This window comes from Chelonia mydas, chromosome 2 (genome assembly GCF_015237465.2).
Source record: "Chelonia mydas isolate rCheMyd1 chromosome 2, rCheMyd1.pri.v2, whole genome shotgun sequence".
Classification (NCBI taxonomy): Eukaryota; Metazoa; Chordata; order Testudines; family Cheloniidae; genus Chelonia; species Chelonia mydas.
Genome location: NC_057850.1, coordinates 50,787,001 through 50,812,497, shown reverse-complemented (window position 1 = coordinate 50,812,497; position 25,497 = coordinate 50,787,001). Strand labels below are relative to the sequence as shown.

Below are 25,497 nucleotides of genomic sequence, written 5' to 3'. Positions count from 1 at the left end.
CTCACTGAACGTTAAATCTCACCAAATATGGGTGAATCCATCCTCATCATTGTATCTACTCATTATACTCCACACCTGAACATAGCCATTATATGAACAACATACCCTCATATCTCAATGTCTGTACTTTGACCCGTTAACCTATTACCCCCAATCAGGGATATTGCATATTATGTATACCTTATGCCATCCGATCTTAAATCGAACCTCACACCCCTTGATAATCTGTACGTTACCCCCCAATAACCAGAAACTTCTATGCTTAAACACTGTACCGTTCACTTTTTAAAATAATAATATTTAATAATAATAAATAATAATATTTTTAATAAATAAATTTTATTTAATAAAATACTCTGTTAATTTCATTCCACTTCACACCTACAATACTTTACTGCTGAAATGGAGAAACAAATACAAAATCCTTTGATAGTTTCAGAATTTTTTTTTCAACATTAACTCTGGATTATCTGTTTAAACTGCAGCTGCTCCAGTCCATAACATTTTGTGCATTTTTTTTCTTGTTTCACCTATCTCCCACAGCCTGCCTTTTGATAACTTCAAATACTCCTATTTGCACATGTAGGCCCAATGTAATGGCAGTAATCACAATGGTTAAAGACCTTACTATACTAAAAGAGAAAACACAAGCTACAGACCATTCTTCCAGAAACTAGCCATGGTACAACAATCCTTTAGACTCACCATATACATTTGTAAGATGGTTGGCAACATAGTAACAACATGTTGTATTCCCCATTAGTCTAGTTTTTGACTCTGACTGCAGAAAAGCAAGCATGTGCGATGCTTAAGAACGTTCTCTATGCACTGTTGTTTTTACATTCTTCTAAACATCTCAGCACAGAATGGAGGTGAACATGCTATTTGGAATGTAAAATCAGGTCCAAACACAAAAGATTTCTGTATAATGCTGAAGATTTAGCAGAATTAAGTTTAATCAAGCTGCTTAGTCTACACAGTCAATTCAGTAAATTGGGAATTGGGAAAAAAATGCACTGCTTCTCAACTGTACAGCGCTTGCCTGGGGAAATCCGCAAACAAAGCAGAAAAATGCAGCACTGTAAGAGAAGTAAAATCAGACAGTCAGAATATTTACCTTTTATCTGAAAATGATTCATGATACACCCCCATGATGTGTCAGAAAATTGCAAAGCAGTTCATCTATTATTGATGACCCAGCATTCCCATAGCCATCTGAGTACTACTAAAGTAAATTTACCTTTGACTTTATTTTCTGTATTGAAAGAACAGGGACATCATGTGTGTTTTGCAATGCTAAGAAAGCACAGTATCACGTTTTAGTTACACTATTGTAGCAGAATCTTGTTCAGATATAGCTACTATATAATTTCTGTCTTTCTAAAAGCTAGAAAGCAATCATTAGCATGTTGGACCTGGCAAGCACATATTAGCTATCTGGTAATTATAGAAACCAGGAAAGTAAAAACCCTCAAACTTTTGCATTTGATATATGCCTGATCAAAATACTGTCACCCTCAAATAAATGAACTCTTTCCCACAAAATAATATGCAAAAGAGACATACTTCACAACTGTAAAATGCAAGAAATTATTATTTGCAAGATAATTATATTTTACATGTATACAATGATATGAATATAACATTTAAATGCTTCATTCAAAGTCAAGTTAATCTAACTTACATAGTATTAACACTACTTGAATGACAATGAATTTGCCTCTTTTTTTTTCCATTTGTATCTTGAATATCACCTAACAATATATTAGTTATATGACAGCAATGCCCAAGATCTGCCAGGAGCTTTCTAAATACACATGAAAAGACAACTCTATCCCCAAGAGCTTACAATATAAAAGGACAAAAATGGATGAGAAGCAGAGGATAGGGATTGGTGCACACACAAAGTGATCAAGATGACAAGCGTGTGTCTTGTTAGTTCCATCTTTTAATTTACTTATTTTTTATTCAACAAAGGAGAGGTGAGGAGGGAACAGCAGGAGGAGGTTAATAGGAGCAAGAGAGAAGACAAAAGGAAGGGGAAGAAGATTACGGAGGGTGATGGAAGGAAAGGGGGAGGAAAGAATGGAAAGAAAGATGAACAGCAGGTAAGAAGGGGGGAAGGCGGTTGGGACAAAACCAATCAGCACAGAGTAAAAAGTAAAGGAGTACTTAAAAAGTGTTCAGCATCTGCTGGGGCCCAAAGGCTATGAAGGGAGCAGCAACATCTGGCTACATATTTATCTCACTGCAGCACTTGCTTTGTGCTCCCCAGGGCTAACTCTGCCTCTAGGAAATCCTGTTCTACTTCTCCCAGCCCATACATGAGGGAGATTCTTGGAGCCTGATGCTTCTCCTTCCTTTTCACTAGTGTCAGGGTCTAGGGAATGGATCACAGAGAGCAAGTGGGGGCTTAGCTGGTCCTCGCCTCTGCCTTGATACTGCACTTTGTCCCAAGATGGCAAAGAGGGGAAGAATCTCAAAGGAACTATAGTTTGTGAGGCAAGTGAATTGCAGCTAAACAAGACAGCAAAACTACTAGTGTCCAAAGATCCATTTTCAGTGGTATTTGTGGTAAGAAACTCACTACTCTGGTATTGGACTGAAGGATTTGAGGAGCATTTCTACTATGACACGTGTCATCATTCACAATACTTCCTGAGCCTGGTGACTTGTATCTTATTCAGTCAGATTTGGCTGCAGTCTCTTTTACATCTTTCATGGATTTTCTTGTTACTATTCCAGCACAAGACTTGATACATAAGGATGCCAGGAATGGTTGGTGGGTGGGTAAGTGTGTATGACAGTGAGGCACCTACTGAACTCAAAAAGGGTAATTATAAAAAGATTAGAAATTAATTTCAAAATTGTCATTATAGTATTCAAAAGTTGCCTTACCTGCTTAGGGTTTAAATGTAGTTCTTGCTGTAGTGTGCTCACATGTACTTCATAAGCCTCCAGATGTGGAGCATCATCTCTCTCTAATTTGCACACTAATTCGCAATCCCAATTAGACAAATGGGAATTTTGAGTGCAGAGGAAGGTAACAACTGGGCTCCTCCCAGGATATTCAAAGTGAAATGTGTATATGCTTCAAGGGTCAGACTGTTAAGTAGTGTAGCTCTATTGATTTCAGTGGTGCTATGCTGATTTACACCAGCTGAGGATATGGCCCTATAACTCTAATTTGCATCCCTACAGGCTTCCCGTCCTGCTCCCAATTTAAGTCAAATGCAAAACTCCCATTTACATGGGAGCATAATATAGTCCAGTATATATGTATGAGATTTTACATGGGTAATCTCCATTAATAATACTAATATACCCTCTCCCTCTCAACAGACCAGTAGAAGAATACAGCCATTTGTAAGCAACATCCTGTCTCATAAGACCCTTCAGTTTCAGCTTTTCTCTAAATTTGTCCAGAAAAAAAAAAGAGGCCTTAAAATAGTAAGTACGGATGTAAAGACCGCCATAAAAGTGACCCCTAAAATCTTAACACACACACAGTGTTTAGTTTAGCGCTATTTAAAAAAAACACAAATAGACTCAATTACTGACTTAGACAGTAAACAAAACTAGGGGGTTTTACATATGTTATAACCATACGCTCTGGACCTTTGGCTTGAACACATTTACATGCAAAAATCACTTTCTGCAAATGTCTCTTATCCACTAGTGAAGGCCAGAGAAGAGAACAGAACCAGTTGAGCGTAGAGATTCGTGAAGCTTGTCAGCTGGGCAATTTAAGATAAATCATACTGTTCAGTTATACAAGACATACAACCTGGGGAGAGAGTGTGTAGAATCAAAGTCATAAATAATTTATAAATAATACCATCATCTCACGAAATATCCAAGAGGCTAACCTCCCATTTTTTCCGCTATTCTTTTCCACTCACTCCAGTCAGATAGAACCTGAAGACACAAACCTATCAGGAGTGAACGGGTTTTTGGCAAGTTGATACATACAATAAAATGAGTTATAGGCTTAGAGACAGGACTGCATGGACTAATCACACTAGGTCTGATTCGACTATGTCTGTGGAAGGAGAGAAGCAAAAGTCAAAAGAATTGGGCCTCGGTACGCCCAGGATAGAAGAAGCTCTGCCGTATTCTCCCACCCAATCATTAAACAACAGACGACCACAGTCAAAAATATCCTCTTCCTTCCCGCCCCTCCCCTCCCTGAAAATGTCAATTTTTCATCAGCAATTCAAAACCAAAAATATTTCTATTTGGAAATGCTGCTGTAGCACCTCATGGAAGACAGAGTGACTCCTGCTCCCATTCTCATCTATAAACTGGGCTCCCTGGTTGAACTCCGTTGCTTATGATAATCACAGTCTTCCCTCTTAGAAGGGAAAATGGAGAATCATGAGAGTCCCCAGCCAACATTTGCTTTCCTCCAGTCCTCTTGTACAGTAGCTGATTTTAAACGAGAGACTGCATACTTTTGTTAAAAGCTCCATTCCTTCATTGTTACATTCCCTCAGAACTCTTGTGTGTCACCATCCAGTTCTGGAGACTTGTTGCTATTTGTCAGTTTCTTCCAATAAACTCCCCTTTGACAGTTCCTCATCTTTGTTAGCGAAAGAGTACCTCCCCAAAATCCCTGTAGTAAAAAATAAAGCTAACAAATAATTGAATTTTTCTGCAATGTCCTTGCTATCTCCAATATTTCTTTAACTCCCAGATGATAAAGCAGACCCAACAATTCTCTTACAGATTTTCTCCTTTTGATATATAAAGAATTTCTTATTAGTTTTTCTGTCTTTGGCTATTAGCTCATCAAATTCCCTATTAGTTCTCCTTATTTTCATATTATATTTGACCAGCCATAATTAGAGTTTACACTCTTTTCTATGGGATTTGCTAGTTAGATATCCATTTTGTGAAGAATACCCATATGACTTCATATGGTTCAATACCTCTTGAACTCTGCCATTTCATCGTGTTGTTGGTCGCTACCGGTGAGGTACTCTGCTCTGGTTCGATGATGATAACAGACAGCTGCGTGCGTGTTCCCTCTGTGTGCTGCCCCAGCTCTGCGCAGATAGCTGACACAGCAGACCCCGAGAGAACCCCCAAAGACCATAGACCCTAGTAAGGTACGAAGGCAGCCGGCCAGGTTTATTGTCAAATGAAGCACAGTAATAGTTTCCTATAGACTCTATAGGACATACTACGAATATGTGCCCCCTGGCAATGGACACAGCTCAGTCAGTGGCGGGACACTCCACTGCCCCCTAGGCTGGACAAAGATATGTGCTCCAGGACCTACTTTTATACAGTTGCAGGACAGATTACGCATCCCTACTGACGTATTGAGGTACAGCCCCTTGACTCATTAGGGTGCTGTCTCCCCCTTTGATCATGCTGGTTCAAACAAACAGATCTCTCCATCATGATGTCCTTTTGACCCTCTCTTTGGGATGCACCTGGCTGTTCCTTGTTATCTCTGTGAAGTGTCCTCGTATCGGGATGTGCAGGTGCCCCCGTGGCACATGTTCCTCTTACTACTACTTATATCATTAGCACGTGCTTTCTAGGAGCCCTTTTCTTGCCAAAGTTCTGCAATTAGGGCCTGCCTCTGGCTCACAGCCCAACTTTGCTTAGCAATGCCTTGAAGTACTTTGGTTCAGGCTTTAGGCTTCAGACGAGGCCTCTGATACAAGGGTTTATGTTTCAGGGCCTCTTACTACACATCATACTGATTTTTTTTCTTGTCTTCCTTTCTTGTGTAGGAGTTGCAGGCCTTCTTTGCTTCTGATATGTGCTTAAGTAGCCTCCATGCTGAATCTAAGAATATTAATTTCCTTACCTATGGCCTTTTTAACTAGCTTCCAGGTGTGTTTTGTTTTTGTTTTTTGAGAGAGAGAGGTAATTTGGCACCTAAAAACTCAACTATAATTAAATGATATGCCTCCACTGTTATTCAGACTGTCTCTGAAATCATTAAACATCCAGTTACATGTTTTTCATTATGTTGTGCATGCTACATTCTTCAATAGTTAACTCTGAGAATTTGATTTAGGTATGAGCCCAAGGCCTATTGCCCATGCCACAACCATCCAGAATATTTTATCAGAGCGCACTGATTTGCCAAATAATCAAAAGTGTTAGCAGTTTCTATTATAATGCAAATAAAATATACTCTTGAAAACATGCAGATTTTTTTTCATTTAGCTAATGATACTGCTACCATAGCATCCTAACAGCTCACATACAACTAAAGGATGAAAGAAAGCATCAGTATATTGTTTCTCAGTGGTTTAGCATCTTTCTAGTGAGCAATAAAGAAAAATTAAGCTTACATGCTCATGTTAGAACAGTAAGTATAGCTTCTAATGTCATTGTTATACTTCTAGTCACCTCTCTGCAAAAAGAGATTTGTCCATGTAATTCCTATGAAATGCTAATGGAGTATACCCATGTAAATCCCATTGCATAAAGAAGTGAATAACTTTTTCAGTTGTCATGGAAATCTTTTCAGAAATAACTATTGTATATGTACATACAGGCCTGTCAACCTTTGCAGTGGTTTGTTGAAAACTAACATTTCCAAGAAGCCTTCTTCCAAAATTTTAATCAGTATGTTTTTGTTAGTTATCCCTATATCCTTCAATATGTCAATTCATGCATTTCTTCTGCCATCACTATAGTATCCAGATGCCAGAAATAATGAACTGAGGGATCACATCAATTTGGCCTTACCAGGCAAGACCTCTCTGTTCCACCTTGGATTTACCTCATTCCTAACCAGGTTCACTTCTTGGACCTTGTCTTCTAGGAGAATACTGCCAGCCATTCCATAGCTCAATAAGCTCTGATGAAGCTCTTAAGCTCATGCTTCACTTTTTACTTCAATGGGGCTAGTAACGCACTCCAAGTTAAGCATACACTTAGGTGCTTCATTGAACTGGGGCCTAATTTGGGAAAGGCCTGTGTAAAAAGCATGGTTTTGCATCGTGCACTACAATGGCAACTCTCTGCTTCCTTCTGATCTGTGGCTGGAAGTTTTAAAATTCCAGGTGTGCTACAGAGAACTGTCTGCCCCAACCTGTAGAATTTTTACCTCAGACCCTCCTAGCTACAACTTCTCTGTTGATCACAACAGTTGCAATAGTGCATACCGAGGGAAGGAAAGCTCAGACCCAGACCATTTAAAAATAGTCTCTTGTTATCATTAATAGGAGATAATTAAATGAACATTAATTATCTCCCATTAATGATATGAGGAATGAGGTAAACAGTTTTGTTGTGTGTGTATGGAGAGGCCTGGGGGGAAATATACGGCACGTCAGAAATAAAAGTATAACTCTGTGTTGCTTCTGCCCCACCGGCAAAGTGTGAACTCAAGAAGCAGCTATAACTATAGTTAATGCAAAAATCAGTCTTCCTGATAAAATGAAAATGCTGGGGCCACTGATACAGCTATACTGAAATTTTACCCAACATTTGCAAATCATTTTGCATTATCCTTATTTTTCAGCTCCTTTAGAGGCTGTCAGCTATAAATGAGCCACTGCTGGGCTCCTGTAGGAAAAGTTTTCAGAAACTTATAGGAGATATAAAATCAAAGAAAGCATAAGCAGTTCAGTTTCTCTATTTTCTTCCTAGACTGCTGTTAGCTTTGCCAAAATTAAGAGACACACCCAGTTGCACAAACTTCTACTTTAGAGTGAGAAAGCTCTGTGTCAGTTTGTGTTGATAAAGCCTCCTTCCTTGAATATGGGAATAATATTACTTCAGGTCTTTTAGTATGCCAGCTAAGATCAGAAACACACGACCTGTTCTGTTATTCCACAATGACCAATGTGTTTCAGGACATCAGAAACAATCCTAGTCAAAACTGAACTTTAAAAGATGACATTATATAAAGTACTTAAACAAAAAAGTTCAGTTTTAACTAGTATTTCTTCTGGTAACTCGGGTCTCTGTGTAAGGCAACAAATTATGTTACTGCTCAAGGAAACCTGAGTTATCCAGTTAAGAATGGGATTGTCACTCATGTTTCTCAGATTTGCAGTCATAAGACATTGTTGATCTTGTGTACACACATTTGTAGGACCATCTGTAACTGTGTGGAAGACACATAGCTTCACTGATGGACAGACAGCACAAGGTGAATATAGGTATTATGCATCTTTAAAATGGAAGTCCAACAGTAAGGAGGTGAAGGTAAAGTACAAGATGAAATGTTCACAGAAGTTCTATTTCTTAACAATCATTGTCTGTCTGTGTACACAAAACATGGTAGAGAGGTGGATCTGAGTCAATCTCCTGCAGTGTAGTTTGGGGTTTATTTTAAAATACTGGGTAACTTTTAGCTGTTACAACTGAAAGTCTGTGCACTGTGAACACAAAGCTGATTGATGTGGGCCAGGTTCATGCAAACTGTCACCATCAGGGGCTAGACTTTCCTATCAGATTTTATTCTACAACAGAGAAAAGCTGACATGCACCTGCCAGACCTTAAAGGTTCATATATATTTATTGTAGGGATGTAAATACTGTTTAAAAAGTTAACCATTTAAATGATTAAAAATGTCAATAAAACAGTTAACCGATTAAGCACCTGGGGCTAATCTACTGGCATGGCTGGGGCTGCTCCGGCCAGGTGGTGGCTGGGCCCGCTCTGGCCGGGTGATGCTGCTCCGGCCGCTCCACCTGGATGGCATGGCTGGGCCTGCTCTGGCTGGGTGGCGCGGCTCTGGCCACACCAGCTGGCACAGGGCCACTCGGATCAGCATAAGGCCGCTTGGGCTGGCCGGCTGCCCAGCCCAGGGTTAACAGTTAAGCGGGTTAACCAGTAAGACTATTGCTTACCAGTTAACCTTTTACATCCCTAATTTATTGACAGCCAGAAATATTTGTCTCCAGCTGCATTTCTATCTCCACATTTGCCCTCCCCTTCTGATTAAGCGTTAAAAAAACGTAAGAAATTAACAAACAAGAATGTAGTTGTGAAGTAATTAGTAACAACATACTGGACACAAACCAACAAAGGCAAGAAAATGAAAAATTAAGCACATACTCTCCAGTTCTCCATCCACAGGCACACACCTTACTATTACCACAACTACCATATACCACAGACTATGCACTGCGATCTTAATTCTGCCTCCCTAGGAATGTCAGTCTTCCATGATCTCCTTTAGTCACCATTCTACATACAACACTTTACTACACTAACCCATTCCAACGTAACCAACTGTCTGCATTACTAGCGTTCGATGAAAATAATAAAAACATAAGAACGGCCATACTGGGTCAGACCAAAGGTCCATCTAGCCCAGTATCCTGTCTTCTGACAGTGGCCAATGCCAGGTGCCCCAGAGGGAATGAACAGAACAGGTAATCATCAACTGCTCCACCCCCTGTCGCCCATTCCCAGCTTCTGGCAAACAGAGGCTAGGGACACCATCCCTGCCCATCCTGGCTAATAGCCATTGATGGACCTATCCTACATGAATTTATCTTGTTCTTTTTTGAACCCTGTTATAGTCTTGGCCTCCACAACAACCTCTGGCAAGGAGTTCCACAGGTTGACTGTGTGCTGTGTGAAAAAAAATCCTTCCTTTTGTTTTAAACCTGCTGCCTATTAATTTCATTTGGTGGCCCCTAGTTCTTGTGTTATGAGGAAGAGTAAATAACACTTCCTTATTTACTTTCTCCACACCAGTCATGATTTTAATCTGATAACAGGGTTTATGTAGAAGGGTGAAAGGGGGCAAAGTTAAATTTGCAGCAAATGGTCTGCAGCCACAGAGGCTCCTCCTGCCTTTAGGCTCGAGTATCATCTGCAAAGAGCCAAAGATAATATTCCCCGCATAGACCTTTCTTCCCTCCTCAGACACTGCTCCCCAGCACACAAATGAGTTATTTACACCAGACACTTTGGAGAGGATTGCTACAATTTGCATAAATTTATTTTAATTAAGACATATACAGTTGGTGCTAACAAGTTATTAAATTCTTCACTACACAAGTATGACATTCTGAGCACCGGCTGTTTTTATACAACAGTTTCCAAATAAAGATTAAACTAAGAAGAAATTACTGTCAACTAAAGTTGCAATGCAAGGAGCATTGTTTTAATTAAGTACAGTGCACTTTTAGTGTTTAGAACTATATTGGAGAAATCAGTCAACTATCTCTAGACAGGTTTCAGAGTAACAGCCGTGTTAGTCTGTATTCGCAAAAAGAAAAGGAGTACTTGTGGCACCTTAGCGACTAACCAATTTATTTGAGCATAAGCTTTCGTGAGCTACAGCTCACTTCATCGGATGCACACTGTGGAAAATACAGAAGATGTTTGTTTTTATACACACAGACCATGAAAAAAAATGGGTGTTTATCACTACAAAAGGTTTTCTCTCCCCCCACCCCACTCTCCTGCTGGTAATAGCTTATCTAAAGTGATCATTCTCCTTACAATGTGTATGATAATCAAGATGGGCCATTTCCAGCACAAATTCAGGGTTTAACAAGAACATCTGAGGAGGGGGGGGGGGAAGGAATAAACAAGGGGAAATAGGTTACTTTTTATAATGAATCAACCATTCCCAGTCTCTATTCAAGCCTAAGTTAATTGTATCCAATTTGCAAATTAATTCCAATTCAGCAGTCTCTCATTGGAGTCTGTTTTTGAAGTTTTTTTGTTGAAGGATAGTCATTTTGAGATCAGAAATCGAGTGACCAGAGAGACTGAAGTGTTCTCCGACTGGTTTATGAATGTTATAATTCTTGACATCTGATTTGTGTCCATTTATTCTTTTACGTAGAGACTGTCCAGTCTGCCCAATGTACATGGCAGAGGGGCACTGCTGGCACATGATGGCATATATCACATTGGTAGATGTGCAGGTGAACGAGCCTCTGATAGTGTGGCTGATGTTATTAGGTCCTGTGATGGTGTCCCCTGAATAGATATGTGGGCACAGTCGGCAACGGGCTTTGTTGCAAGGATAGGTTCCTGGGTTAGTGGTTCTGTTGTGTGGTATGTGGTTGCTGGTGAGTATTTGCTTCAGGTTGGGGGGCTGTCTGTAAGCAAGGACTGGCCTGTCTCCCAAGATTTGTGAGAGTGTTGGGTCGTTCTTCAGGACAGGTTGTAGATCCTTGACAATGCGTTGGAGGGGTTTTAGTTGGGGGCTGAAGGTGACGGCTAGTGGCGTTCTGTTATTTTTTTTTTAAATTAAAGATCATTATTTTGGGTTACTAAAACTATTAACTAACCTAAGACTTATTCCAAGGTTTCAAATAAGGACTCAAAAATTATTACTCCCTTGAGCTACATGTTAATGTATACAGAAAAGCCTCAGATCATGAGAGTCACAAAATGGAAGCAACAGCAATAGCTAATAAATGTACATTTAAAAAAATAATCAGGAAATACTCTTTACATACTCCACTGAACTGTGGATGTGAGGGGCTTATTCTACTAATCCATGGCTGATTGTATCCCGGATACGTGGAACTGTGAAGGTACACATACGAGACATATCCAACTGCCAAATGGCCTCTGGCTATACAAAGGCAGGAGAAAAGAGTACTACTGTCAGAGTGCACTGCTTATTATGACACATTCTATGAGGTCAATTTTTGAAAATACCATTCTTTGAAAAGGCTAACTTAGACTACAGTACTAGTGTCAAACCACTGCATGTCATAAATGGCTTAGCCCTGTAACCAGGTCAGTGAATTAGGAAGGTTACGATTGTGACAAAAAAGCCAATTGTAAAATATCCCCTTCAAATTACTCATTTTAATTTTAACTTCTTGTGTTTGTTTGATTGTTGTGTTATGTTCCTATTCAAATAAGGCAGAAAAAAAAAAAGCTGTGGAAGAGATATTTTGCCCAACTAGCCATGAGTCATTTCTAACACTTTAGGTGTTAATTGACTACTCAATATTCTGAAAGAATAAACAGGAAATTCCTTTCTTAAAAAACTTACTAAAATTATGCAATAGTTTGACAGTTTCTCATAGCACAAAACAGAATTTTAATACCTAGTTTCCCCTGTATTCATTTTCCTCTTACCTCTCTCCTTAGACAATCAGATCTACAGTATGCCTCATCAGATGTGTCAGATTAATAAATAATGAATGATCTACAAACAATATAGCTGAAATCGTCCACTGTGTTAGCTGAAATCGTCCACTGAGTTGGATCAATTATCTTGCATTTAACGAGAATAAAGGAAAATTAAATTAACTTAATCTCTGACATTACTAAATTAAATGATATAATCTTGCATATTACAACAGATCAAAACAATGCACTTCCTGAAACAGAATAATCACAAAACAATGTACTTTTTACACTGAATAATTGCCCGTAGTATGAAGAGGCATTTCATAGCTTTTGTATTTGGGAAACATACACAGAATGCAGTCAGTTCTAGTTACTGTATTTTTTAAAAACAACTAGGAGATACCAGGCGAGAGATGCTTTTGAACCCAGGCTTATAGTAATGCTTGAAGTGAAAATTAAATTATACTCACCAAGGGGGGGGGGGGAGGCAAATCTATAAAATATGTATATTCTTGATAATTATCATACTCAGCCATTTATAGTACTTCTGGTTTTCTAGCAGCAAGTTTATTTTAGTAGTCTGAATGTTGATGCCTAATGTAGAGAGACTTTACTAGCATGAAAAATGATAGCTATTCATCTCGGGTGACAGCCACTTCACCCATATAAAGTCCAAGTAATTGAGCTCTATGCTGGTGCAAGGCAAAAGAACTGAAGAAATGAAATCCACCCCCAAAACCAGGATGGTAGCAGGGTTGCTGCTTAGCACTCATGTTGAAGCTATTCCGGACGATGGGATGGAAGAATAGCCAGAGCCTTTCTGTATAAGTTGCATGGGGTGCTGTGGTTACATGGTCCATGGAGACAGATTCAGTGGCCCCTCATCCTGGTCTTCTGGATGGCCTTTTACCCACCACAGGGCGCTGTGGTGCCAGAACAGAGCAACAGCTCCTGGCCAGCCCCAGCTACGATAGGGAAGAGAAAGAGCCTACCTTCTTCACAGAGTCTGTCAGGCCACGTCAGGAGACAGGGTCTATGGGGAGACAGACAGCTTGGGGCTGCTGCAGGGTCAGACAGGGGCTCATAAGGGCTAGTGGGAGAGGACAGACTAGACCAAGCTAGGCTGAATGGGAGTGGAGGCACAGGGCCACATGGAGAGAGGGAGTGCAGAGCTACAGGGGGAAGGAGGATGGCTGAGTTGGGGAACAGACACACATGGAAACAGCCGGGGGCGGGGGTTCAGGGCCACATGGGGATGGGGGGAGTGGATGTCTGAGTGAGGGTGGAGGGAAACATGGACAGAGGACACATGGAGATGGGGGAGAGGGGTACCTGAGTGGGGGTGGAGGGACACATGGACAGGGAGTTCAGGGACACATGGGGACAGGAGCAAATGTCCCTGACTGAATGGCAGAGGTTGAGGTCAGCTAGGGTCTGCATGGGCGGGTGCTCCCTAACAATCCCACCCCGCCCCCCCCAAAAAACCTGTTCCATACTTTTCCCAGCCATACCCAACAACCCTTCAAGTTCATACCCAGGCTCCTTCCCTTCAATTACTTCCTTCTCCCTCAGCTCCTCCATTACCCCTAACTCCCCCAAGCCTTTGCACTGCTTCTGAGGGATGCAGGAAATACAGTTCTGTACTGTAGTTTAAATGAATGGTTACTCAGAGTTCTGTACTAATATGCCTAGTAAGGAATTTATTTGTCAAAAAACATTTTCTCAATCTTTTTTTTTGTCTGTATTGTTACAGACATACTTGCTGACACGCATTTTGAAATAAATTACCAAAATAATTGAAACTGGTGTGATTATATTGTGTTATTTTGAGAAATAAAATATGCAGAATTTTAACTTTTTTGGTTCAGAACTTCTAATTTTTTGGCACAGAATTCCCTCAGGAGTGTGGGAATCACTGTGCAAGAGGCACAAAGAAAGCATCATTCCCCTGGGGTTTGTTTGCTTGTTTTTAAAAATGTGTGTGTCCATTAAATGTCTTTTTGTAGACTCAGTCCTGCATTCTTTCACTATATATCTTATGGTTCTGTACTGCTGTCCATTACTGTAGTATCTGGGCACCTTCCATGTAAATAGATTCACATGAGTAGAGCCATTAGTGGACTTCATAGCACCTCTGGTTCTTCTCCCTTACTGGATACAGAAAAGCCTGCTTGAGGTATGTAATTTTTGTTTTTGTTATTTTACAGGAGGATGACAGTGGAGGCTGTTGATATTGTAAATGTGATTCCACTTACGGTGGAAAATTTTTTATCAGAGAAGAAGGTTTTATGTCATTTATCTAAAGACCATTACACCTGGATTCATGGAATCTCTTCTGGAAGATCATTCCACAACCAGAACCCTACAGCTGAAAATGGTTTGTTCCTGGCTCCCACATGCTTTGTGATCTGCACTGATCTCCAGAATAGTACAACTATCTTGGTAATTCATTGATAGAGATCCAGTCTCCAACTCAGCTTGGAAAGGCCAAAACCTTAAACTGGCAATGGAAATGGACTGAGAAGCAGTGAAGGGACTAAAGCATGGGTCTGATGTGCTCATGGTGTCCTAAAGAGGAGCCACACATTTTAATTATCAGTATAAGTATTCATGTGAGTAAGGATTTGCAGACACAGATTGCATGGATTGCACCCTCAGCGAGTTTGCAGATGACACTAAACTGGGAGGAGAGTTGGAGGGTAGGGATGGGATACAGAGGGCCCTAGACAAATTAGAGGATTGGGCCAAAAGAAATCTGATGACGTTCGACAAGGACACGTGCAGAGTCCTGCACTTAGGAAGGAAGAATCCCATGCACAGCTACAGACTAGGGACCGAGGGGCTAGGCAGCAGTTCTGGAGAAAAGGACCTAGGGGTTATGGTGGACAAGAAGCTGGATATGAGTCAACAGTGTGCCCTTATTGCCAAGAAGGCTAAAGGCATTTGGGGCTGTATAAATAGGGGCATTGCCAGCAGATTGAGGGACGTGATCGTTCCCCTCTATTCGGCATTGGTGAGGCCTCATCTGGAGTACTGTGTGTTCAGTTTTGGGCCCCACACTACAAGAAGGATGTGGAAAAATTGGAAAACGTCCAGCGGAGGGCAACAAAAATGATTAGGGGGCTGGAGCACATCACTTATGAGGAGAGGCTGAGGGAACTGGGATTATTTAGTCTGCAGAAGAGAAGAATGAGGTGGGATTTGATAGTTGCTTTCAACTACCTGAAATGGGGTTCCAAAGAGGATGGATCTAGATTGTTCTCAGTGGTACCAGATGACAGAACAAGGAGTAATGGTCTCAAGTTGCAGTGGGGGAGGTTTAGGTTGGATATTAGGAAAAACTTTTTCACTAGGAGGGTGGTGAAGCACTGGAATGGGTTACTTAGGGAGGTGGTGGAATCTCCTTCCTTAGAGGTTTTTAAGGTCAGGCCTGACAAAGCCCTGGCTGGGATGATTTAGTTGGGGATTAGGTCCTGCTTTGAGCAAGGGGTTGGACTAGATGACCTCCTGAGGTTCCTTCCAACCCTGATATTGTATGATTCTATGACATTACATCGATAATCAAGAGAAAACATACAGGTGGTATTAATGGGAGTGATTATTCGGAGGAAGAGGTTCCAGAAAGCAGAGTTGGGTTTTTTAAATGATACTTTAAGTTGGGTCACAGGGAAAGGAGTTTTAATGCTCCCCCTAGGCAGTGAGTAATCAAAACAATGTAAATAATATGGACCCTGTCCTGCTACCACTGAATTCAATGGCTGAATTCCTGGCTTCAGTGGGTATAGAATCAGGCACTCTGAACACAGTGCCATAAATTAACTCAGTAGAGTTCTGTTAAGATTGAAGCACGGCACATCCTGTTACAACAGCAAGCTTAATAACTTTGTTTGCAGGGATGGGACGAGGGTCTGGTTTTCTTTAATCTCAGGTAGAATTAGTTTATCATTTTGAGGGATGTCCTTCTTCATTTGGTCAGAAACAATATTTTTTAGAAGACACAAATCCAGAAGAGGCCACAGATGCACATTCCTGCCATAGCCAGGAGGAAAAGTTGGATCTGTGAAGCCTGAAATTGAGATCTGAAGCATACTGGTGCTTACATTTCTGTCACTCCTTAAAACTTGCTGTCATTTGGAAACAGCAGATTGCTATAAAAGTCTTGCCATTCACCTTTCAATTAAATAAAAGTAACATCTGAAACCTTGCATTAAAATAACCATAAGATTTGTTAGGGTCCTCTTCTAATTATGCGATCTTCACATTTCCTGTACATTAACAAAGTTAGACTATGAAATTGGCAGCAAATACTCGAAGCTTTAAAGAGTCTTACAGAACTTGGCAAATAACTCTAAAGCAATCAAGTAATCAGTAAGATGAACTTCTTTCCTTACAGCTAGGCAGTTTTTCCATTAAAAATAAGATAAATGGTTAAATTAAATCACAAATATACTTTATTAGATCTATACGCAGTATAATGGCTTTTTGAAAGAAGGCAATTTTATCATTGTGCTTCTGTGGCTGATAAATAAGGTCCAGTCTTGCAAGCCCTGACTCACATGAGGAATCCATGCTCATGCAAATTGTCCCACTCTAATCAACAATGGGACTACTCACAGGAACATGGATTCTTCATCGGAATAGTAGCTGGCAGGGTCAAGCCCTAACATTGTAATTACAACTGCTAAATTACACCAAATAATCCTTAATTTGATGTATTATATTGCAGTACATTAGCAACATTTCATTGATTTAATAATTCATCATAAGAACTCACTCCTGTGATATGATGAAAAGAAGTCTCAAACACAGTATTTAAGTGGTTCTTCCAACACACTGAAACACAGCATTTCTTCACAGGACAATAAAATGTTTATCCTCTGTCATGCATTTCATTTATGCTGTTTAGTTGTGTGCCCTTTGCAGGGAACACAAGAGACTGCCTTATGCATTAATTAAAGCACTGTTGCACTTTCTAAAAGAACAATGAGTGCAAGGGGGAAGAGGTGATCATTCCAAGAAGTAATGAAGAGATTTTGTTTCAGCGGGTTATCAATTATTTATGAGTAAGTCCCCAGATGAATGCATCTGAAGCTGAGTGGTTTTTTTTTTAAATACCTTTAAACTCTACACACGGTACAGTAGTACTGTACACAAGCTAAATTGGTTTTCTATACACCAAGAAATGAGAGTTAAATCTGGATGTTATTAATAAAATAGTACTGTACTTTCTCTAACAAAGTGTCTGCAAGTCTTAAAGTCACCTTGCAGATTTCTTTTAGGATCCAACAACAGAAACTGTACTTTGAGACTTTACAGAGATAATAAAGACTGGGGAATGATATAATCTCATATTGCAGAATTTCTGTAACTTTTCTTACAGTCCAGTCTTATTCATTTTGACTATCAGACTCTTAAACTTGTTATGCCATATATTATTCTCCCAGGGCAAAACCTGTAGGAGTAAAGTACAGTTGGCTGGAATTTTTTCAATGAAAAATATTGATGAAAGTTGTCCTTTTCCCCCCAAAAGGGAGAGATTTTGTTTTTTTGTAAAAAACTTGTAGATTCTCTTCTAAATTTTCTATTTTTCAAAATGTTCTAAACAGATACTTTAAACAAACAAAGTTGGCCTGTTGGTTGTTCTGCAAAGTATAAATATATATGCACACATGGATGCACATATGTTTTATCTTTTGACAGGTGGTCACTTTCATCATGCAGTGGAATAGTGCCAAAACTGAAACATTCCATTTGCTAATTTTACTGATTGCAATAATTTAAGAATTCTGTTTTTGAAAATAATTGATGAGAACATTTGGAAACGAAAGCCAGACCGCTACAGAGCATAACAGGCCACTTTCAGAGTTACAGAAATATCTGTGCAATTCCCCTTTTCCTCCTCCCTCCCCCCACATTTCTTTTCTACCAGCTATAGAAGCTGATTAAATGCCCACTGAAATCAATGGGAGTCTTTCTTGACTTTATTAAGCTTTGATTCAGGAGGCTGGGGGGGAGGAAGTATACAAGAAACTCCCTAAGGCCATGTCTACACTTTCCGGGAATTGACGCTGCTATGATTGATGCAGAGGGAGTCGATTTAGGGGGTCTAGTGAAGACCCGCTAAATCGACTGCAAACGGCTCTCCGGTCCACTCCAGTACTCCACCAGAATGAGAAGAGTAAGGTAAGTCAACAGGAGAGCGTCTCCTGTTGATGCACTGCAGTGTAGACACTGCAGTAAGTCTACTTAAGTTACATCGACACAGCTACATTATTCACGTAATTGGATTAGCGTAATTTAGGTCAATTTACCACAGTAGTGTAGATAAGGTCTAAGGTTCACTTCCTTCCTGGAGCTTCCTCCACATGCTTCCTTCTAAAAGGAGGGTTTGGGGATTGGCACATTGGGAAAGGCTAATTAATCCTTCAGAGAAAGGAGGCACTTTCTGCATGGATCCTAAGGCAACTGCAGGAGAGTGCTTCAGAGTGCTGTCTGGCCTCCCCGTCAGGAGCAATGCTGCTATTGGGTTTTACCCTCTCCCCACAACTAGACGAGTGAGCTTCCTCTCATTCTGTCCTGAACAATTAAGCATTGCCACGTACCATTAACAACTGCCACTTTCAACCGTTTTATTAGTTAGTTTGTAAAAGTTTATAGAGTGTGTGTATTTGGATGACAGGTGATATATCAATGTTAGCCATTATTCATTGTTATTACGCAGCTTTAAGGAACATCTACATTTACTTTATCACACCACAGTAGAACAAATGGCTCTTGAAGTTGGAGGACAACAGCTTTACTCCAACCAATCTACATTATCTGTCAGTGTTAGCTAAAATATATGAATATCTGAAAACATATTGACATAAAAGTGAAATACGGGTTGATGGACATTGATACAAAAGTATCATTTCAAATCCATCTTTAAGAACTGGGCCAATTCTTACCTATGTACAACTGTGATACTGCTATGAAATCAGTGATCTACACAGTAAAATTCTGAACTCTCTGGTTGCTCACTGGAGAGCTTTTCTTCTTGACTCTGAGCTGCTCAGGGCATGAAAGGATGATGACCTAGACATCACCTTGCCTGGAAAGCACCTAATACACCATGGATGCTACTGTAAACAAACAGCTATAATATAAAAGGAGCTAGATTTGCCATACACTGTTTGAAAGCTGATGATCTGAAGACATCAAAAAGGTCTTTGAATATTCAAATTGGTCAACATGTCACTAACAGATTTCTTCTGTGGAAGACAATTTGTTTTAAGCATGAGCTTCCTTAGCAAACCAAGTGAGTAAGCAAATGGACTTTTATGTTAATTCCCTAATTCCATATCCTCATTTTGAAGGGAAAAAAATCATTTCCCTATTCCGTGTTTTTATGTGGACAGAATTTCATTTCCTTCACTATTACTATGAACAATAGATCATAAGCCAGTACTGAGGGAGTAGAAATACAATGTCAACACTAACCAAACATTCTGCGCAATGTCTTGTTGAAATAGCACTTGACAATCAGTACAACTAGGACATTATTGGCCATGCCCAGTGATATGATGCATCCCCAGCTAGTTTGGAAATAAAAAGAAGCCTTTGGCAGGAATCCAAACGTGATTTTGTATATGCTTATCTTTGATATCAAAGTATTATCCTTAAGTTAAGTAAACATTTAAATGATACATTCATGGAGAGACCTTTTCTTACACATTTATACTTTCCCACAGCATACTTCCAGACAGATGAACACTGCTTATCTTTAACTTTCTCATTTACTGTTCATTCATACCTTTTAAAATGAACACTCTTTGCATATGACACAACAGGGACGTAGCAATTTAGTGCTCATTTGCCCTAATAATCTGCTATTGATGTTAGATTAAAAACATTTATTCAAACCACACAAATGAATAAAAGTAAATAAAAATGGAGTGGCAGTGGTGTCCAGTAGATTGAGCAGAGAACTGTGAATCAGGACCTCCTGGGTGGTAATCTCAGTCCTACCACTGACTTGCAGTTTCTGGTCTTGGGGCAGTCGCCTCTTTATATTCCAACTTCCCCATCTGTAAAATAGGCATTGTAAGACTTATGAATTTACAGGGGAGTCTTGTGAGGATTAATATAGTGCTTTGCAAATGTAAAGAGCTAACTATCATTAATATTAAGTAGGGCTGTCGATTAATCACAGTTAACTCACTCAATTAACTCAAAAAAATTAATCGCGATTAATCACAGTTTTAATCGCACTGTTAAACAAGAGACTACCAACTGAAATTTATTAAATATTTTGGATGTTTTTCTACATTTTCATATATATCTTGTATTCTGTGTTGTAACTGAAATCAAAGTGTATATTCTGATTACATATATTTGCACTGTAAAAATGATAAACAGAAGAAATTGTATTTTTCAATTTACCTCCTACAAGTATTGTAACGCAATCTCTTTGTCCTGAAAGTGCAACTTACAAATGTAGGGTTTTTTTGTTATATAATTGCACTCAAAAACAAAACAATGTAAAACTTCAGAGGCTACAAGTCCACTCAGTCCTACTTCTTGTTCAGCCCATCGGTAATAGAAACAAGTTTGTTTACATTTACAGGAGATAATCTGCCTGCTTCTTATTTACAATGTCACCAGAAAGTGAGATCAAGTATTTGCATGGCACTTTTGTAGCCAGCATTGGAAGGTATTTACATGCCAGATATGCTAAACATTCATATGCCCCTTCATGCTTTGGCCACCATTCCAGAGGACATGCTTCCATGCTGATGACTCTTGGTAAAAAAATTATGCATTAATTAAATTTGTGACTGAACTCCTTGGGGGAGAATTGTACGTCCCCTGCTCTGTTTTACCTGCAGTCTGCCATATATTTCAGTCTCGGATGATGACCCAGCCCATGTTGTTGTTCTTTTAAGAACACTTTAAACTGCAGATTTGACAAAACGCAAAGAAGGTACCAATGTGAGACTTGTAAAGATAGCTACAGCACTAGACCCAAGATTTAAGAATCTGAAGTACCTTCCAAAATCTGAGAGGGACGAGGTAGGGAGCATGCTTTTAGAAGTCTTAAAAGAGCAACACTCTGATGCAGAAACTACAGAACCCGAACCACCCAAAAAAGAAAATCAACGTTCTGCTGGTGGCATCTGACTCAGATAATGAAAATGAACATGTGTCAGTCCACACTGCTTTGGATGGTTTTCGAGCAGAACCCATCATCAATATGGACGCATGTTCCCTGGAATGGTAGTTAAAGCATGCGCATCTGACACATAAATATCTTGCGATGCCAGCTACAACAGTGCCATGAGAATGCCTGTTCTCACTTTCAGGTGACATTGTAAACAAGAAGAGTGCAGCATTATCTCCTGCAAATGTAAACAAACTTGTTTGTCTGAGTGATTGGCTGAACAAGAAGTAGGACTGAGTGGACCTGCAAGCTCTAAAATTTTACATTGTTTTATTTTTGAATGCAGTATTTTTGTACATAATTCTATATTTGTAAGTTCAACTTTCATGATAAAGAGAATGCATTATAGCACTTGTACTTGGTGAATTGAAAAATACTATTTATTTTGTCTTTTTACAGTGCAAACACTTGTAATCAAAAATAAATATAAAGTGAGCACTCTACACTTTGTATTCTGCGTTGTAATTGAAATCAATATATTTGAAAAATGTAGAAAACATCCAAAAATATTTAAATAAATGGTATTCTATTATTGTTTAATCACACAATTGTGATTAATTATTTTAATCACTTGACAGCCCTAATATTAAGTAAACTGCACTGTAAGACCTCTTGTACTTTTTATTTTCTTGTTTGATATGTTGATATGCAGCAATGCAAATATTTAGGTACAAATCCTTTTCTTCCTATGTGAGTACCCCCACTGAACTACTTTACTCACAAGAGTAAAGGTTTGCAGGATTGGGGTCTGTAGCTTTACCCAATTAAGGCCTTCATCCTGCATCTGACATCACTCAAGAGAACCGCAGTGCCCATGTGAAACCCCATTAAAGTCAGTGCAGCCCCATGTGAGCTGGTCAGTTGACCTGCACACTATCAGTTGCAGACTTGGGATCTCACTGTGGATTGCCTTCAGTTACACTGTGGATCACCTTAAGGATTTGTTTCTATTAAACAGGGTGTTAAAATGTGTTTAACAACGTAGCTGGTCTACTAAGCTTAGCATCCCTCCCCTCCCCATATTAGAAGAGTTTTAAATAGTATACTGCTGGAAGAACTGCTACTTTTGAAAAGCTTCACTGTTTGCCATCCCCTTAGAGAAACTTGGTGGGAAAAACTTTTAGCATCAATTAATTGAGAAACATTCTCATCTGTTAACTTCTTTGTGTGTCAATTAAGTCAGCAGAACCCTTGGAAAAAGTGCTTCTCAGCTAAATGCCGCTGGATAGCCAATGAGAGGAGCTGAGCGCTCCTTCATTTTTGTAGATCCCACAAAATAGTGGCTCTTTCAAAAACACACTTTTGCTCTGGATTATGGAGTATTTTCTTTTTATGATTTAGACTCCAGATGGTCCCTCCTATCAAACTAAAATCATTCTTATGGTATGTTAAATTTAGAACTTAAGCTATTTAATAACATTCCTGTGTATTCAATGTATGAGCTAAAAACCACATTCACATTAAGATGCCTTGCAATTAGGTTTCTGCAGAGCTTTGGGTTTTGAAAGGCATTAAGAGAGACTGTGGATTATTCTTTTTTTTATTAAATGACATTTCACAAATGGAATTAGAAAAATATTTAAGCTTGTTAAAGGTCAGATCCTGCAAACTTTACTCATGCAAGCTGCCTTCAGTTCAACCTCTCATTTAAGAGCTGTGTCTGTATTTGTTCCTTTACAAAGTATCTTACATTCATATATTATTGTGATGAAACACCTGGGTCCATGATGGGTATTGAATGGAAGAATAATTCCTTGGGCTCATCCTGCAAGGTGCTGGGTACATTTTACTGTCACTGACTCCAATGGGAGCTGAAGACAGCTGGCACTTGCAGGAGAATTGGGCTCTTGTTAAATAAGCATCGTATCTGGATTAATGACTTTTTTTAGTAAAAGGTGGAGATTTTGCTATAATTATAAACTGTATAACAAAGTAGTACAGGTGTTTAAAAACAGTTTAAAAATCATGAACATGGTAAAACCTTTGTTTCTAACATTTCAGCTCAGTTTTTACACCCAATATAAATAAATCTGGTAACAAACTACTTCCTTTTATTGAATGTTTTGAATATTTCTTTCAATACTTATTGAAACCCAAATAGCTAGTAGCTACTGCTGAAGGTGTAATCTAGCACACACTGAGGTTATTGGGCAGAGAGCCTCCGCTAACGTAAAAATTGTCTTAGCTCCATTGAAGTAAGGCACCATGACAATTTACACCAGCTGAAGATTTACCTACATGTTGTTTAAGACAATAAGCAACTCTTATTTTGTTTTGAGTCTAAATTAATGTAACATGATGCTCTATATATCAGATAAACTTGATTGAAACATGGCTGCTAGGAAAACATCTTTTCTGCCAAAACTACATCTTTGTCTCTTTTTCTGCATTTAAAATAATACTGTGCCAGTACGCAACAAACTCTACTCCTTTTACAAATTTAATCAACTAAAGCATTCAGCAACACTGCTGATATATTACTCTGCTCACAAACAAATCTCTCAGGGACAGATTAAAAGGAAATGTTACAGAGCTCTATCATTCAAAGCCTTACAGTTGAGCCACCTATAAATCATTGTGTTTGTTTATTTAGATAATTGGGTCCATTCCTGCAAGTAACTTTCAAGCTCCACAAACATCTGGTTCTGACTATTTTTCAGTGTGTGGATTTTTTTTAAATATTAGGAAAAATGTTCCAAGCATGCAGTACATTATCTGTTATGTATAATTTGTGTATGCAACGCTCTCTGCACTGCTTTGAAAAAAATCCAGCTCTCCCTTGGTGATCTCTTCCGTTCAAAGAGTTTCCAACGCGAAAAACAGATGCCACTGTGAAACCAACTGGAGTCTGTCACAATGTAACTGTATCTGAATTAAAAGATAGTTAAGGATTTGACTTGAGGCAACAACAGAACGGAAAATCAAAGCTGAAAGAATCTGCCTGCTGTGTGTATCGCCGTATGTGGTGCAAGCCAAGATATACACATTGATTTAAGACTTTGGTCCAGATTCTTCACCGCTTTGGACCTTGCTGTCATCTGCACCTGCGAGGCGTTGTAAAATGCTGCCAAAGCATGACAGTGTTTTACACCTGTCTAAAGGAGAGTGCTCTACCCATAATAATTCTGGGCAGGGACTGAGTGACAACGATTCCTCTGGATTCCTTTGCTTTGTAGGCTTATGTCACAACCTCAGTCATATGACTACAGCACTTCCCACTCCTGGTCATACAGCCTTTACAGCCCCCCAGCGCCACAGGAGACATTACTTGGCCAGGAGCGCATCCGACACTTCGAGGCTCAGTAATCGCTGCGCGGCTACTGCTTGAGCTAATCCAACCACCTTGCTACGCCCAACCCCGAGCAGTGCACAGCGCCGGAATCACACACGCGCAAACCTGGCCCTCTCTCCCCCCGCGCTTTGCCTTCACTCGGGAGTCCCTCGTCCCGCCAGGGGAAGAGCAGCGCTTCATCCAAACACCCCCCACCCGAAAAACAGACACAAGCGCGGCCACCAAAAGGGGAGACCCCTTAACGCCACCAGCCCAAGTCACGCTGCTGCCTGTGGGACCCTGCCGGCACCGCAGCGCACCACACCTGCCTAGCAAAAACAACTCTGCAGGGAGTGACAGCCCCGTGGGGACCAGCACTGCCCCTCCGCCGCCCACGGGCCACACGTGCCCGCTCTGGCCCAGGGCAGGGAGCAACCTGGAGCCCCCATGGGAAGGGTGGGGGGCAGGGCTGGACCAGGCGCTAACGCATCAGCCCCCCCGCCATCAACTTTAGAAACCGCAACCAACTTACCAGGAACCTCCGGGACTTCGGGGGGTGCCTCCCCAGCCCCGTCCGGGCCCCCGCACCGCCGCTGGGGGGCTGCCGCCTTGCGAGCTGCGGCGGGACCCGCACTTCCAAAGGCAGCGCCGGCCCCTGCTCGCCCCGCGCGCCGGAGCCGCGCCGAGCCGCGCGCGGGCGCCCCGGGACGCAGGCTAACAAAAACACAAGCAGGGGGGCGGCGCGGCTCCGCCGGCGGCAGGAGAGTCCCGCAGCGGGGCAGGCAGCGAGGAGCAGCCCGCGACAGCCCCCCACACAGCGGAGAAAATGACAGCAGCGGCGGCGGCGACAGAAGGAAGAGCAGCAGCAGCCGCCGGTCCGGGCAGCGCAGGATGAGCTCCAGCAATGCGCATGTTCCCAAAGCCCAGCGTGCAAACGCAAGAGATGCAGCGCCGCCGGGGCTGGCTGCGGCGGGGCAGAGCCAGGCT

The 25,497-nt window shown here is 40.5% G+C and overlaps 1 protein-coding gene across 5 annotated transcripts in view; it reads right to left on the bottom strand.

Annotated features, from left to right (window-relative positions):
• PAG1 (phosphoprotein membrane anchor with glycosphingolipid microdomains 1) overlaps nt 1-25,390 on the bottom strand; it is a 175,114-nt gene extending 149,724 nt beyond the window's left edge. For 3 of the 5 annotated variants that reach the window (XR_005224284.2, XM_043539432.1, XM_037892387.2), the window contains exon 1: nt 25,043-25,389. The gene's annotated coding sequence lies outside the window, so the exon portion shown is untranslated. Of the gene's footprint in view, nt 1-25,042 lie in introns of all 5 variants that reach the window. The other 2 variants (XM_043539431.1, XM_043539430.1) reach the window with 1 other exon arrangement.
• Nucleotides 25,391-25,497: the final 107 nt, after the last annotated feature.